The sequence below is a fragment of the Capra hircus genome, chromosome 10 (assembly GCF_001704415.2).
Source record: "Capra hircus breed San Clemente chromosome 10, ASM170441v1, whole genome shotgun sequence".
In the NCBI taxonomy this organism is placed as follows: domain Eukaryota; kingdom Metazoa; phylum Chordata; class Mammalia; order Artiodactyla; family Bovidae; genus Capra; species Capra hircus.
The window spans coordinates 70,708,050-70,725,549 of record NC_030817.1 but is presented as its reverse complement, the minus strand read 5'-3'; the positions used below and the strand labels follow the sequence as shown (position 1 = coordinate 70,725,549).

General features: G+C 37.9%; 1 protein-coding gene across 4 annotated transcripts in view; it reads left to right on the top strand.

The window, feature by feature from the left end:
- C10H15orf41 (chromosome 10 C15orf41 homolog) overlaps window positions 1-17,500 on the top strand; it is a 232,961-nt gene that overhangs the window by 68,282 nt on the left and 147,179 nt on the right. The window lies entirely within an intron of this gene.

Here is a 17,500-nt window from a genome sequence, read left to right as displayed (position 1 = left end):
GCATTTTTATTACCTAGTGTAATGTTTACCTTTGGAGCTTAGCTGTGGTAGAATAGGTAAAGAGCTTTGGAATATGCTTTATGCATATAATCTTCCCTCTTTGAAAGTAGAAGATAATACCTACTAAAATATCATTCAGTAGTACATGTTGGATTTTTATTTTTTTTATTTTTTGTCAGGGACTTCTCCTTTGATTTTTCTTTGAATCTGCAGTTATCAGTGACTGGTGGCCCAGTTACCTTGTGAAGGTTTCATTTGAATGAATTAAGTACTTCCCCTAAAAATTCAATATCATTTCAATAGATGTAGCCTCTAAAGTAACCTGCAGTGATGCTTCATGAGCAAATCACATGATGTCAGAATGGTATGGTTTCGATTTAATCAAGAAAGAGATTAAAGTGGATGTGTGTTATTTTCAACTTCGCCGCAGCACCGCCATTTGTCAAAGTCAACCTTCTGATTGCTTTGGACCTACTGCTATCCAGGTCTTGTCAAAATAGTAGTCAGCATAGTCGGAAGCAGGTAGACTGGCCTATATATAGCAGTTGCCCACACAGTAAAACAGAATTCATTGACTTGTGAATTATGAAGTTAATAGGGTGATCATAAATTTTGTAGCTGTTAATTTATCTTTATAACACTGGCACATCTTCGGTACATTCTTCTTTTTATTTTGTACCATTTTACATAGTTGAGTCAAATAGTACTGAATATAATTTTGATGTGTACTGTCTATCAGAATTCCTATAATTCCAATGCCAGGATTAAATGTCTTGCATGAATACACTGGAGAAGGACATGAGCATATTTAGAAACATATCAGGCAAAGGGTATTTCAAGAATGTGGCTTCTTGGAAAGAAGGCAAATGTAAATACTGTATGCTTGAATTACACTATGATTATATATAATCAAATAACTGTATTTCAAGGCTTTTTCTTTTATAATTGATTGGGTTAATGGCTGTTTTACTGTGAGTTGTTACAGAGTCGGATTTTTTTTTTTCCTTTAAGTAAAATCCTGACAGATATTTGATGTTATTTTTAATCATCATACTAGGCTATTGTCAAAGCCACCTTTTTAACTCCATACTTGCCAGTAGGCTCCCTGCCATTTGAAAAGCTGTAAAAATATTCTTCTGGACAGAAATGATTTAAAAAATCTTTTTATGATGAATGACCAACCATTATTAGAGGTTTATCATTTTAAAAAGTAACATGTTAAAATTATTGCCAGATGGTAGAATTCATTCAGTTTGCTGGTGACACTTGGTGGTCTTCCTTTATTTTCTTTGTCTTTCTCATCCCTCCTCCTTCCTTTCTTCTTTCTTCCTCCTCTCCCCCGCAAAGTAAAAAGCTTTAAGATACTGTGGCTTATATTCTGACACTTTCTTCCCCTTCACAGCAGCGACCTGGCTGGCCTTTGGCAATGAAATTCAATGCACATGGCTCCACAGTCAAATCATCAAATTTCCCTGTGTGTATATTAGAGTTTTGTAATGTGTTTCCATTATGAAACAATGCAGGGATAATTGTCTTTGGTAGCAATTAGCTAACAGGTTTGTTCAGTGCTATTGGCAGAGGCATCCATCATCCCCCTCCCTGACCACACTTTTTGTCTAGTGTGGACTATGGAGATCAATAGAATTCTATATAGGGGAAATCACCTCAGCTTTAATGAGCTGCAAGTCTCAGTCAGTCTTGGTTTGTATTTTTAATTTTTTCCTCTTAAAATTAGAAATTGGAGAAAAAAAAATCCTATTCCTTTGGGAGTGGAGAGTACTATGTATGTACTATTACTTCCACTAGATCAATGCTCAGTTTTAAATTTTTTTTTTCCTTTATAAAAATGTAGCATTAATAGTATGGCACATGTAAGTCGTGTGATTTCAGTAACATATGTTAAAAATATCTACTCTTAAGGAGTACTGATGGATTTTTTGTGGGATCATTTCTAGAGTATGATATGTATATTCTACTCAGCATCTCAGTAGTTAACAAGAGACCTGAGTGGCACTTTGATAACAAACAGTTTTGTACTGATTTTGCTGTTGCCCCTGGTTAAGTCCTGTGTTTACAATGCTTTAGGATACTTTGATGTTGTACTGTTACTTATCCTCCCAACAAAATCTAACATATTGATAGGATAGGTATCATGAACCTGAATTGCAGAAAGGGTATGTGACTTGGCCACAGTCCTATGGTTATTATTTCATAAAGCTGATACTTGAGCTCAGATTCCAAAGTCACGTTGTTCAATAATATTAAATTGAGTCATTTTTCTTCCTTCCAACTTAGTCTAGGGAAATCTACTCACATTGTGCCATTTCTTTTCCTCCTGAAATCCTGATGGACTCTCAAGTTGTGTTGTTCTGAGGGTGAACAGTAGTAAGCATTTCTGTGGCCTCCAAATAGCCCAGGTGAGGCAGAAGAGGCCAATTTATAGGTGAGGAAACTGAGGCTGTCCAGCATTTCTAAACAGAATAGGCAGCGAAGGGCATGGCGGTCTATGATGGTGCTGGTGCCCAAATCCAAGACTTCTTGCTCCTAACCAACAACTCTTTTTACTGCGTTACAGTGAATGAAGTAGCAGATAGAATAATGGTTGAGGAAATGCTGTCAGCACAGAGCCTCAGATTTTCCTGTCGCAGCACAGACCTGAGCAAAAGTAGGAGATGAAGCTCTCTTTACATCTTGGGGCATCATTTCAAGTGATTAAACCCTACCCTATTCAGCAGATTTTCTTCCTAGCATGGGATGTTATCAACAGCACTTTAATTAATGATGAGTAGCAGATAGACTACCTTTGGGGCTGTTTTTTCTTAAAAGTGAAAGCCCTTGTATTTTGAACCAATCCTATAAATATCAGAATACATTTTTTTCCCTATTTTGTATCATAGTTTTAATTGGACCAGGAGAGAGCATAACTGGAAAGTGATGACCAATTAAAGACTGTAAAGAGCCTGAGTTTTATTTCATGTTTTATCATCTTCTTCTGGGATCTCACTTTCCCATCTTAACTTGTTCAAGAAGGCTAGAATTTCTATCTCTTTGTTTGTACTTTTTCTTGTTGTTTACTCAGTTGTGTCCAACTCTTTGCTATCGCATGGCCTGCGGCACACCAGGCTTCCCTGTTCTTCACAATCTCCTGAAGTTTGCTTAAAATCACATCCATTGAGTCAGTGATGCTGTCCAACCATCTCATCCTCTGTCACCCCTTTCACCTCCTGCCCTCAGTCTTTCCCAGCATCAGGGTCTTTAGCAATGAGTTAGCTCTTTGCATCAGGTGGCCAAAGTATTAGAGCTTCAGCTTTAGAATCAGTCCTTCCAGTGAATATTCAGGATTGATTTACTTTAGAATTGATTGGTTTGATCTCCTTGCCGTCCAAGGGACTCTAAAGAGTCTTCTCCAGCACTACAGTTCAAAAGCATCAATTCTTCAATGCTCAGTCTTCTTTATGGTCCAACTGTCACATCCATACTGGAAGAACCATAGCTTTGACTATATGGACCTTTGTCGGGAAAATGATGTCTCTGCTTTTTAATATGCTGTCTAGGTTTGTTATAGCTTTTCTTTTAAGGAATTTCATGGCTACAGTCACTGTCCACAGTGATTTTGAAGCCCAAGAAAATAAAGTCTGTCACTGTTTCCATTGTTTCCCCATCTGTTTGCTGTGAAGTGATGGGACTAGATGCCAGGATCTTAGATTTTGAATGCTGAGTTTTAAGCCAGCTTTTCACTCTCCTTATTCACCTTCATCAAGAGACTCTTTAGTTCCTCTTCACTTTCTGCCACTAGGGTGGTGTCATCTGTGTATCTGAGGTTATTGATATTGCTCCCTGCAATCTTGATTCCAGCTTGGGCTTCATCCAGCCCAGCATTTTGCATGATGTAACTATTCAGTGCTCCCCAGTTTTAGTGGATGTCCTGCTCCCTGTTGAGTCTCAGGTATTAAATGTGTGCACGAGGAAATAAGTGGATGTCACACTAAGCATGGTGACTTTCTCCTGAGAGTCATACCATGGGTAGTTCTGTTTGTGGGGACTTTCCTGAGTGGAGTAAATAAGCAGATGGAAATATCCTTAAACAGTAGAAGATCATCTGAATGTTCACAGTTCTTCCAGGAAAATCTTCCACGTAAGAGCTGTTTTTAATAGGGAGGCTGGCATTATAATAAAATTATGAGCATATTGACTGTTCTTGAATCTGAATATAAGGCAAATTAGTTTTGAAGAACCTTTGGGAAAATATCTCTGTTCACATCAAAAACTGATGGTTTTGTTTACCTCCTGAAGATTTTATACAGCTTTTCTTAGCTTTCTTCCATATAGCAGTATATCCTCCCTATTTCCAGATAGCTCACCATTAATAGTAACATATCCTTTTAAAATAAACAATACAGTTGAATGAAATTTGTAGTGAGGATGAACATTTTGTAGAAATCCCAGTTCACTGTCTTGGTTTTCTTAAGGGAATATGCTCTTCTACCTAACATGCGTGTAATTACCTCTCCCTGGTAACTCAGACAATAATCAGCCTGCAATTCAGGAGACCAGGGTTTGATCCCTGGGTCGGGAAGATCCCCTGGAGTAGCAAATGGCACCCACCCCAGGATTCTTGCCTGGAGAATTACATGTTCAGAGGAACCTGGCGGGCTACAGTCCATGGGGCCGCAAAGAGTCAGACACTAACTGAGCAACTAACTTTCACTTTCATCCCTACCCCCAACCAAAATTATGTTTTTCCCAATGGAATTACTAATTTTTGTTCTTACTCTTTGAATGACCTTAACTTCAGTTAACGGAGAAGGCAGTGGCACCTCACTCCAGTGTTCTTGCCTGGAAAATCCCATGGACAGAGGAGCCTGGTAGGCTGCCGTCTATGGGGTCACATAGAGTCGGACACGACTGAAGTGACTTAGCAGCAGCAGCAGCAACTTCAGTTAAAAAACAGAAAAACGCTGATGAAGAGCTTTGAATAGTGTTCCAGGCAATCAATACATAGTATACTTGTCTTTAAAACTCTAATAGAAAAAGGGTAAGAAAAGCATTTAGTATTTGGGTCTAATTAGACTTTGAGTGGCCTCTTACTAACTGGAATATTAATTCCTTTGGAATTCATGTTCTTTATTTTTCTGCAGTTTGTCAAGAGTTATGTGAATGCTGACTATGTGCTGGGTACTACCTTAGTTGCTGTGGTAGGCAGAAAGAGACCTAAAACCCATAGCCTTTAGAATTCTCAGCTTAGTGGGTTGTATAAAGCATGCACTGCTGGAAGGAGTAAATGGAAAGATGTGTTCTGGTTTGTAGATTTAGAGAGGCTTTATGGACTTGGGGAGTATAGCTGCAGGGGAAGGTAATTGAAGACAGAAATGTGTGAACCAAGTATGAGATCTGCTTAAGAGTCTAGAGTCACTAGCTGAGAGCTTGTGTGTGCAATCACAGTGGGAATTAAACTTGGACAGATTCAGTTCAGGTCAGTTCAGTAGCTCAGTCATGTCTAACTCTTAGCGACTCCACGGACTGCAGTATGCCAGACACCCCGCCATGAACTGCAGCATGCCAGGCTTCCCTGCCCCACACACACCCCATGGACTGTGGCATGCCAGGTTCGGTTCAGTTCAGTTCAGTTCAGTTGCTCAGTCGTATCCCACTCTTTGTGACTCCATGAATCGCAGCACACCAGGTCTCCCTGTCCATCACCAACTCCCAGAGTCTACTCAAACTCATGTCCATAGAGTCAGTGATGCCATCCAGCCATCTCATCCTCTGTCGTCCCCTTCTCCTCCTGCCCCCAAACCCTCCCAGCATCAGGGTCTTTTCCAATGAGTCAACTCTTTGTGTGAGGTGGCCAAAGTATTGGAGTTTCAGCCTCAGCATCAGTCCTTCCAGTGAACACCCAGGACTGATCTCCTTTAGGATGGACTGGTAGGATCTCCTTGCAGTCCAAGGGATTCTCAAGAGTCTTCTCCAACACCACAGTTCAAAAGCATCAATTCTTCGATGCTCAGCTTTCTTCACAGTCCAACTCTCACATCCATACATGACCCCTGGAGAAACTATAGCCTGGACTAGATGGACCTTTGTTGGCAAAGTAATGTCTCTGCTTTTGAATATGCTATCTAGGTTGGTCATAACTTTCCTTCCAAGGAGTAAGTGTCTTTTAATTTCCTGGCTGCAGTCACCATCTGCAGTGATTTTGGAGCCCCCCAAAATAAAGTCTGACACTGTTTCCACTGTTTCCCCATCTATTTCCCATGAAGTGATGGGACCAGATGCCATGATCTTAGTTTTTTGAATGTTGAGCTTTAGGAACAGATAACAGAAGATACTGAATTCAAGACCTAGGAGTTTATATTTAATCATCCATTGATGATTCTAAATAGCAGAGTGCCAGAATCAGAGTTTTTGGTTTTTTTATGGCAGTGCTTTTCAACAAGACAGGTGAAAGATATCATTTGGACCTAGTGGTAACTAGAATTTCCAGGACTTTCCTGTAACTCCCCTTCTACTCTTCTACTCAAGAAAATATTGAAATACAATGAAGAAGTAATACTATTATATAAATATATAACTCAACTTTCATTTATTAAAAATACATTTACTTGATAGTAGTTATAAATTACTTGCAATACACTTTATAATTGATCATGACAGGAAGCTGTGTATTATGACAGCACTTAAGAGCCAAGGTTGAGGGACTTCTCTGGTGGTCCAGTGGTTGAGAATCTGTCTTTCAAATGCAGGGGAAGCGAGTTCGATCCCTGGTTGGGGAACTAAGAGCCCACGTGCTTTGGGGCAACCAAGCCAGTGTGCCACAATTGCTAAGCTCATGTGCCACAACTGGAGAAGCTCACACGCCACAACTGAGGACCCCATGCAGCCAAATAAATAAAGTAAATATTTTTAAGAAAAGAATAATGAACCAAGGTTGAAAATAATATGGCAACACTGTGAAGAATGGATTTAAGTGAGGAGGTGCTGGCTGTCGTGAGAGAGAACAATAAACTATCGAATTTGTCTTAGAAAATTTATACAGATCAGAACTAAGGTTTACCGTGTAAGTGAAAGAGGAAATAAAGTCTATAGCACAGGGCAATTTACTTGATACTGGTGATGAGGAAGTGAAAGGAACCTAGGATGAATCTGAAATTTCAAACTGGATTATCTCCTCTGCAGTAGAAATAAGAGTTACTTCAAATTGGGAAAGGAAGAAAATTGAATTCAGTTTTGGCTACTAACTGGGGTTCCGGAGCATATCTTACAGAATGCTTCTGCATAGTTGAAAGTTTAAGATTCCTTCTAAGGAGCTTGCTGTCGATTTTTAAGTCATCTGTAAATGGAATGTTCTTTCCAAGACATTTCAAATGGGAGGAGGCACTCCTCATTCTGTTTGTGAACCTCATTTAATTCTTAACTGTTCAAGTACATTATTTAATCCTTAAATTATTAATGATTGAATTTTTATTTGCATGGCACCTTAAATTTCTCTGCCCCCTTAATGGTGGTAAAGTGATTGTAAGGAGCTGATGCACATTCCAGGAGTAAGTACTCATTGAGAGGAAGTGAAGGCCCAGAGCTTCTCTAGCTCAGTGTAGAGGAGATTGTTTCCAGTGCTTTGCATATCTCCTGTTTATTGATTACATGTTTAGTTAAATGGCAGAGTGTATTTCCTTACACATGGCCTGTGGGTGGCTTTCATTCTTTTATATAATTTTAAAACATTTTTTAAAGTCTTAATTAAAAGACTTTCAAAGTTTCTACACCATATGATGTTTTCTGTTTCTTCAAAACTCTGGTGCCCTATACTATCTTTTGAAACTTGCTAGTCTAAATTCAATTCAGGTGAAATTCCAGGAGTAGTCATTGTAGCTTATTTTGGACCCTTAGCTTTTGTTGATCAAAATCATATCTATGGGTAGGCATGTTCTTAGATCTATTTATAGACTTGCCTTTTTACAACTGGCGGAATGAGAAAATGACTTATTTTCATTAGTTTGAAAAAGAAATATAGAAGCACATTCATTGCATGATAAATATTAATGATAATGACTATACTGAAAGCTTTTGTCATTCAAGAAGCTCAGAATTGGAAATTAGATTTCAGCTATGCTTTATATACAGTATAGTCAGCAGCATTTAATGAACTCTCTCTTCATTAAATCCATGATAGTGGGTGTAAGCAGTGGATGGTTACTTGAAATTAAGAAACGATCTACCTTAGCTATTAATGTTGATACCTTACTGAACTTCTTATAAATTGTTCTGGCTGTAGAAAACTTTGATTGATGTCCCTCCTCTTATTTTTCTCAACAGCTTGCGAGGAGAGTTTTAAGATAGAGAAAGCAAACTGATCAGTGAACAGGTTGTTGGGGATGGAGGGTTACTTTTGTGAGTGGGTCGCAGGGAAAGGGCCAACAATAGGACTGCAAGATTGAATCACAGCCTGAGAGATAAGAGTAATCAAGGATTGATGACAAGTTGTTGCTTAATCCCCACCCACCCCTACTGGAACTTTTGTCTCAAAAAAAACTGGTTTATGTATGTATGGATACTTCTATATAGTATATTTTCTGCTATCGTCCTGATTTCCTGTATTTTTTGTTTAAGGAAAATCATTTTAAAATTTTACAATACAGCAGAGTTGTCTTAGAATTTGAAAAAAACTTTTATTTGCATAGATTAATATGTAAGATAACTCTGTTCATCACTATTTCTTATATTTTAGCTTGATATGAGATATGTATTGACATTTTTGGTCATTCTAGAATATTTATTGCAGAGCTATGTTGATTTGTTTTTCTCCTTTAGAAACACAGCAATTTACTAGAAACACTTTTTGTTTATCTTAAGAGGAGTGGTTAATTTGGAAGTGAAAGTATATTGTATAGTTTTCCTTTTTAATAAAGAGCTATTTCTTCATTTATATTTCTTTCAGCTAGGTAAATTGACTCAGGGGAAGCATGGGGGAGAACAACAGAATTTTTGCCTGAGCCTGTCAAGACACCATGCCATTTTCTGATAGTTTTGTAATTATGAAGTGGAATGTGAAAATTATGGAGTGGAGAATCGCGATTTTTTTCCTTTCCCTCCCAAATGATGAAATATATTAGACTGAGAGATATCATGGCTTAAAATTTTGGGAGGGTTAACAGCTCAATTGAGCTGCCACAAAGCTAAGCCTCTTTGCGGTTGCTCCCTTCTGCCGTCTACTGGTCATTTTCTGACCTTATCCCTGCTAACACTTGCTCTTGTGCCCCACATAGGTACACATCTGTGGAAGACTCCAAGTTTATCAAGATGGTGTTCTTAGTTTTTCTGCTTTTTTGTGTAGATCAGTGTTGATTTCTGTGTTGTTTTCTCATTTAGGTTTAAGCCTTGGATACCAATTTTTGCCTCAATATTTAGAATTCCTTTGAGCCTAATTAATTCACTCTTTCTGCAAAGAACTTCTTGTTTTAAACTTTTTATTTTGTATTGGGGCATAGCTCATTAACAATGTTGTGATAGCTCCAGGTGAACAGCAGAGGGACTCAGCCATACCTGTACATGTATCCATGATGGCTCGTGGGTAAAGAATCCACCGGCAGTGCAGGAGACAAAAGAATCACAGCTTTTATCCCTGGGTCGAGAGTATCCCCTGGAGGAGGAAATGGCAGCCCACTCCAGTATTCTTGCCTGAAAAACCCTATGGACAGAGGAGCTTGGCAGGCTATAGTCCAAAGGGTCGCAAACAGTCAGACATGACTGAAAACTAAACACATATACATTCTCTCCCAAACTCCCCTCTCTCATCCAGGCTTCCATATAACACTGAGCAGAGTTCCATGTGCTACACAGTAGGTCCTTCTACAGAGAACTTCTGAACCTCAAATTTGATTTTTCTTCTAGAGCTGAAATGCCCCATCCTCCTACATTCCATGAGTAGCTAGTCTCTTAGGGCTCTCATCATATTGGGTTGGCCAAAATGTTTATGTTTTTCCGTAAGATGTTACCAAAAAAACCCAAACGAAGTTTTTGGCCAACACAACATTTCTACCACCTTATCTACTGGCTTAGATCACTTTTCAGTTTTGATCACTTTTTGTGTCTTTATTTAATTACTACAGGCTTAAGGGAATTCAGGTTAGCAATGATAGTATTTGATATTCACATAGCACATAGTATATATATATGCCAGGCACTTTCTGGACTTCCCTGGTGGCTGAGATGGTAATGCGTCTGCCTACAATGTGGGAGACCCAGGTTCAATCCTTGGGTTGGGAAGATCCCCTGGAGAAGAAAATGGCAACCTGTTCCAGTATTCTTGCCCGGAAAATCCTGTAGACAGAACCTGGTAGGCTGCAGTCCATAGAGTCGCAAAGAGTTGGACACGACTGAATGACTTAACTTTCTTTCTTTCTTCTTTCAGGCGCTTTCTAAGAGCTTTATGTAATGTTAGGGTATTAATCCTCAGAACAACTTTATGAGAGAAGTAGTAGTAGTAGTCCCATTTGCAAATGAGAAAACCAAGACACAGAGACCTTGAGTGTCTTGCCCCAGGTCAAACGGTGAGTAGTGACTAGGTTCCAGAGCTTAAGCTCTTAATGATCTTACTAAACTGCCTCCCTAGGAAAAAGAGTATGTTTTCACCCAACTCTGTGTTGTGAAACTTCTGTAGCTTAATAGTTTTCATGAGTCAGAAAGCTTGGTAGTCAGCACTGAAGTTTACAAATGTTATTGCCTGAACATAAACTCATCAAGTTTCCCTGTTTATCCTAAAAGAAGACTTATATTTTTGTGACTCTTGGACTTTTACTGCTTGTGTAATTCATTTACTTATGTCATATAGTGCTATATGTCTTTATAAAAAGGAGTCTTAACATATAAGTGCTTAACCTTTACTTCTTAATGATGAGCTTTTAAATTGTTATTGTGCTGACATAATTAGGTGTAACGCCTAAAATGCTTTGTGTGTATAGCTATAAAAAGAAACTAATGTGATCTAGGATTGACAGTAAAGCTATATCTAGGAAAAAATCCTATGGAAGGTTGAAATTGAATGTGGTAACTGCAATTATCTAAAAGGAAGTCTATTACCTTATGATAAAACTGTCAAAATAATGATTGGGTACTCCCACAAATTGTGCAGAGAATCAATAAAACCAATATTACGTCACAGTTTGAGAATTTAGGAATTCCACTTTCTCCTAATTCATGAGAGAATGTTAATATATTTAAGAAGAAGATACTTGTGTGGTGTATTTTTTTTCCCTGCTTCATTTTGTAAGAAACTCTTTAGTAGAGTAAATATTTTTGCTGAAGTAGCTTGATGAACAACATTTTTGGAAAATACAAATATTATTTATTCATTAACCAGATAAAAATGTACAGACAATATGAGGGACTTTCCTTTGCTTTGCCAAGGGCATAAAATGCAACCTTTGACTAGATCTCCTTTGTTGATGGCAGATAACTTCTTCATTCAGGGCCCATGCCTTGACCTTTGCGATCATGGGCAAACTGTTATGTCATTGTATACAAGCTAATCTTTGTATGATGGGGATTACCAAATTATTCTTGCTAAAACTAAATTGTGTAGGTCAGGAAATTATTTATCTTCTTTACTATGCCGCCTAACCTCCAACTTTTAGTTTTTGTCTCTCAATCCAAGACATTTTGTATAACTAATACTGGAGTAATTTTTGGTGGCCTACATTCCTTGTCTTGGTTCATTCCCTGGTCTCACATTCATAAATGTTTGTTGACTTGAATTACATATTTTGCTGATAATGTATCTACCTACCATTTTTTGTTGAGTAGGTAACACAGGAGTACAGAGCATTTCAGCTCCAAAATTGAGAGGAAATTTAGGAATTTTGCAGATAACTCATAAAGCATTGGAATAGAACTTTATTCTTTAAAAAAGTTATTTGACCAACTTAGCATATTAAAAAGCAGAGACATTACTTTGTCAACAAAGGTCTGTCTAGTCAAGGCTATGGTTTTTCCAGTAGTCATGTATGGATGTCAGAGTTGGACTATAAAGAAAGCTGAGTGATGAAGAATTGCTGCTTTTGAACTGTGGTGCTGGAGAAGACTCTTGAGAGTCCCTTGGACTACAAGGAGATCCAACCAGTCCATCCTAAAGGAAATCAGTCCTGGGTGTTCATTGTAAGGACTGATGGTGCAGCTGAAACTCCAATACTTTAGCCACCTGATGCAAAGAGCTGACTCATTTGAAAAGACCCTGATGCTGGGAAAGATTGAAGGCAGGAGGAGAAGGGGACGACAGAGGATGAGATGGTTGGATGGCATCACTGACTCAATGGACATGGGTTTGGATGGACTCTGGCAATTGTTGATGGACAGGGAGGCCTGGCGTGCTGTGGTTCATGGGGTGGCAAAGAGTCAGACCCGGCTGAGTGACTGAACTGAACTGAACTGAGTGACTGATTTGACCTATACAACAAATGCTCAACATAGATAAGACATATTTATTTTACAATTTTGTAAGTGATAAACAATACTCAGGATAAATGACCAGCCTAGTCATACAGTTAGAGAGGGCAAGAGCTGAGACTTGAACTCAGAACACCAATGCCTACCTGCTCCTCTGCCTACCCTCATTATGTGTCTAAATGCCCAAAGGATTGAACAAAAGCAATGAGAAAGGAAAGACTTAGGTCTTTTGATTTTAGAGTCATCTTCTTATTATTTAATGAATGTGAATTAATAGTATTGGTTAGACTATTACCCAAGTGTTTAGCTTCTCTAAATGTCAGAGAGGTTTATCTCCTTTCTACCTAAATCTTATCTGTTACAATTTTCCTGTATTTCTACTTGTTGAGCTGGTATCCCAGTTGGATCCTATACTAGCTGCCACCTTGTTAAATTCTTTGGGAGTCATGGTTTGCTTTTCTTTAAAACTGAATAAGAACATCTATGTTTCAAGGTTATTTACAGATTAAGGTTGATTTTATAAAATATGTAGCATGCTGCTTAGCACATAGTACCACTCAAATGATGGTGACTTTTGTAGTAGTAGTAGTTAGTGATATTCAAATAATTACTTGAAATACATGAAGGAATTAATTTACCCTTCATCTTCTTTAAGTACTCTTCAAATTTCAATTCTGATAGTTTTGGAAACCCTGAAACCTCTTGAAATACTTTTTATGGTGGTCTTTATGGGGAGAAATTCAATGGGAGGATTCACTCTCATTTCTTAAATTCTTTTACCAAGTTATTTGATCTTGTAATGACAAAACAGCATTTGCTTGGTCTATCTATATATTATGGAAATTTAAAACTATTTTTTTCTGCCATCATCACTCATAATTATACCTCAGGAATTCTTTTAGCCAATATTCTTTCAAAAGCAACAGGAGTTGGGTTTTGGTGGTAAATGGAAGGGTTGTATTTCTCATGAGGTCATTACTCGGGGCAGAAAGTCCACTAGAAAGCTTTTACTTTTTTAAATCAAAGTGTTGTTGGGATACTTTCAGATTTACAGAAAGCTGCAAAGATAATACAGAGCATTCTCCCTATACCTACCATCAGTTTTCAGTCAGTTCAGTTCAGTCGCTTAGTCGTGTCCGACTCTTTGCAACCCCATGAATCGCAGCACGTCAGGCCTCCCTGTCCATCACCATCTCCTGGAGTTCACTCAGACTCATGTCCATCGAGTCCGTGATGCCATCCAGCCATCTCATCCTCAGTCGTCCCCTTCTTCTCCTGCCCCCAATCCCTCCCAGCATCAGAGTCTTTTCCAATGAGTCAACTCTTCGCATGAGGTGGCCAAAGTACTGGAACTTCAGCTTTAGCATCATTCCTTCCAAAGAAATCCCAGGGTTGATCTCCTTCAGAATGGACTGGTTGCTGTAATTTTACATCACTGTTTTATACTTGCCAACACAAAGACAAATGATTGTCAAGTGATTGATACATTACTGTTAATCAATAATATATTGATTAACATTATTAAGAATATTTTATTGATTAACATTATAACATTATAAAGTTCAGACTTTATTTTGAATTTTACTACTTCTTAAAATTAATGGCTCCCCCCACCCCAGCCGGTTCCAGATCCTATGCAGGGTCCCATGTTGCATTTAGTGATCACATTCCTCAATCTCCTCTGGTGTGTGAAGTTACTTAGCCCTTTCTTGGTTTTGATGACCATGCTGAGTTTGAAGAATATCCATTTGGTAATTGTGTATGTCTCTCCATTTGGGTATGGCTGATATCCATTTGAGTTGTTCTTCTTATGGGACTAGATTGTAGCTTTTATAATCATACTATATCAAGAAGTACATGATACTGATACAACCTATCCGTAGTTATGTTAACCTTAGTCTCTTGGTTAAGGTGTTAGTTGCCATATTTCTCCACTGTCAAATTGCTCTTTTCCTTGTTCCATATTAAAAAAAAAAAAAAATGTTTTCTTGGGTGTGCTGCACAGCATGTGGGATCTTAGCTCCCCATCCAGGGATCAAACCTAAGTTCCTTGTATTGGAACTGCAGAGTCTTAACCACTTGAGTCAGGAGATTAAACTCCACCTCCTGGAGGAAGAAGTATCTTGATGTATTATTTGGAATTCTTCTACTAAAGAAACTTTATCTCTTTTCTCTATATATTAACTATATATATGTGTGTATTTAGATATTTATGTTTATAACTTGTGTATATTTTTTATTTGAGTTATATTCTTACTAGGCACCTTTTATTTTGATTTAGGTGTTAAATTTGTGACACACTTTCTAATCGTTTAATTCCGTATACCCCTCCCCTTCTCCTTTCTCTGTTACCCATGAACTGAGCAGATGCTTGTCCTCATCTCTCATTCATCTCAATAATGAAATTACTTAGCATCATTCCAAAGTAAAACCCTCTGCAGAAAGACTGATAAATTTTCTTTGGTTGCATACTCTTCACAGAGACCTGTAAATGCTATAATAAGCATCAAAAGTTAACTTCCTTAGTCCATTCTATATTTTCACAAATCTGTCCTGTTTATGAGCAAACACATTTTTGTTTTGTTTTTTGCAAATCAATTAGTTTTGATTATTAAGGGCAATACTTTGTGAAGTGAAATAAGAAATAAAAATAAAGATGAATTCTTTTTTAAAACATGGACCCAATTTAGGCCTGTTTCTTACTTTAAAAATTATTTCTTGTTTCACTCTTGGTTTTCTGCATTTCCATGGTAGCTGTTCCTGTTTTCAGACTATTGATGAACATTTGGTAAAGAAAAGTGTGACTTGTTTAAGAACATTCCTTTAAATAAGTTGCATATTTAGTTGTTTCAGGTTAAATTTTCAGTTGCAGGGAAGAGATCTTTGTGTCTCTGGGGATGAAGGAGGTAGGCTGCACCATTCACAAAACCATTCGTCTGTTGCATGTTCTTTGAGTCAGCACTGGCATCAGTGATGTTCTTTGTGTGAGGCTGCTGGCCTAGCTTTCTGATTTGAAGGCAGAAAAGTTTATCTTTAGCAGAAGTATGAAAGGCAGAAGGGCTGCGGGAGATAAGGTCAACAAAACAGTGACAATGGGGCAGATTTTGTTTTTAAAATTCTCTTATTTTTTAATCAGACAGTCTGACATATTGTGTGTGTGTGTGTGTATCTCTCTTTCTCTCTCTCTCTCTCACACACACACACACACACCCCTATACAGACACACACACAGAATATGTGCTCCCCTCCCTGTGGCAAGCTGGGTCTTCTGTCTGTGTTGGGTCATCTGCCCTCAAGAAGCATATGGTCTACCAGGGGAGATAATATCCTCACATAGACTCATATTCAGCTTAGATCAGAATTATTATAGAGTAAACATGTTAATGTCTTTCTTCTGAAATTTTTTGTGCTTGTAACAGATGTGTCTCTACAAACTGAGCCTAGTGTTTCACGCAGTAATGTAAACAATGGAGAAGGAAACGGCAACCCACTCCAATGTTCTTGCCTAGAGAATTCCAGGGACAGAGGAGCCTGATGAAAAAGGAGTCCATAGGCTGAGAAAAGTTGGATATGACTGAGCAACTAACATAACACAGCACAGGGTAAACAAAGTGAAGTCACCTTTGGATCTAGGACAAATTTGGGATATATCATCCTTGTTTTCTTCTAAGGGATAATCATATGACCTGTCTTAAGTACTTTATCACTTTATAGATTTTTATATTTTAAAATTTGTTTGACCTTGGCAATATTGGCATTTGTTTCCAGAAATCAAAATAGAGGACACAGATTTCTGAAACATTCAAAATATCAGTATGTTTCAGGCATAAAGAAGTGAAATGTTATTAAATATTATTCATTTTTTAAAGTTTTTAAAATTTTGCTTAGCTTTTATTTAGCAGAAGGAGGTAGAACAATTATTTCCACAGTTTCCCTTTGATTTTATATTTCTCTGTGCATCTTTTTTTTTTTTTCCCTCACATTCTTATTCAGTCAAAAGAAAAAAAAGTTTTTAAATTTTGGACCTTTAGAATAAATCCACATTTCATTATAATTTAAAGGAACTATGTATCCATATGAATGTTTTTCGTTCATTCTCCCTTTACTGATTTCCATCAATGAAACAAAAAATCGACTAAAATCCCTGTCCTCCAGGAGCTTACATCTCAGTAGCCAAGACCAACCATAAATGTATAAATAAGCAAATGATAGAAAATATTATGGTGAGAAGTGCTGTGGGGGAAAGAATAGAATAGTACGAATATGCTGAACATTGGTGTATATATATATATAAAGGTGGAGAATAATGAATTTGATTAATTTGGTGGGGGCTCTCAAATTCAATTAAGCATGGCAGAACTCTCCAAGTTGCCTCGTAAAGTATTTTAGTTTAGTGTCATTTCAGACTACCGAGTGGCCAACTTTCCACCAATCCAGAAGGATATTTATCACTTTGTCACTTAATGGTAGGGTTGATCAGCACCGAATCTTGTTACTTCTTAAAAAAAGAAAAAAAGCAAGGGAAATCAGTTCATAGTATACTAAGTGCCTTTTTATTTTTGAATAATGAGATGGGAGCAGTTCATTAGCTGCTGGAGGGAAAAAAAGCAGGGTAAGCAGGGCTGTACCTGGCTTGACAAGTATACTAATTACACTCTTTCACGTGGAGCTGAAGGCATATTCGGTTCAGTTTAATGATCAGACGAAAAGGCATTAGAAGGCCTCGGCTCTGTCAGGTGAGGAAGAGCAGGTGTAAGCAGATTAGTTCTGCCAGAGTAACCCTTTGGAGTCATCTTCTCAGGGATGGCACTGGGGAAAAATATCAGCACTTTTTATTTTTAGTGGGAAGATAAATTTAAGAGGAGTAAATTGGAAAATCAAATGAGGGCTTTAGCAGCCGGGGAGATTTGCAGAGCTGTCTCCGGGTGTTTGAAAGGCCCATTCATCATGTCCTACAAGTAGTCAATTCCTCTAGTATCTGTAAATGTTTTCAGATATTAGCCAATTTATATGCTCTGAGATTCATCATGGAAAATCAGCTTTACCATCGTGCATTATCTCC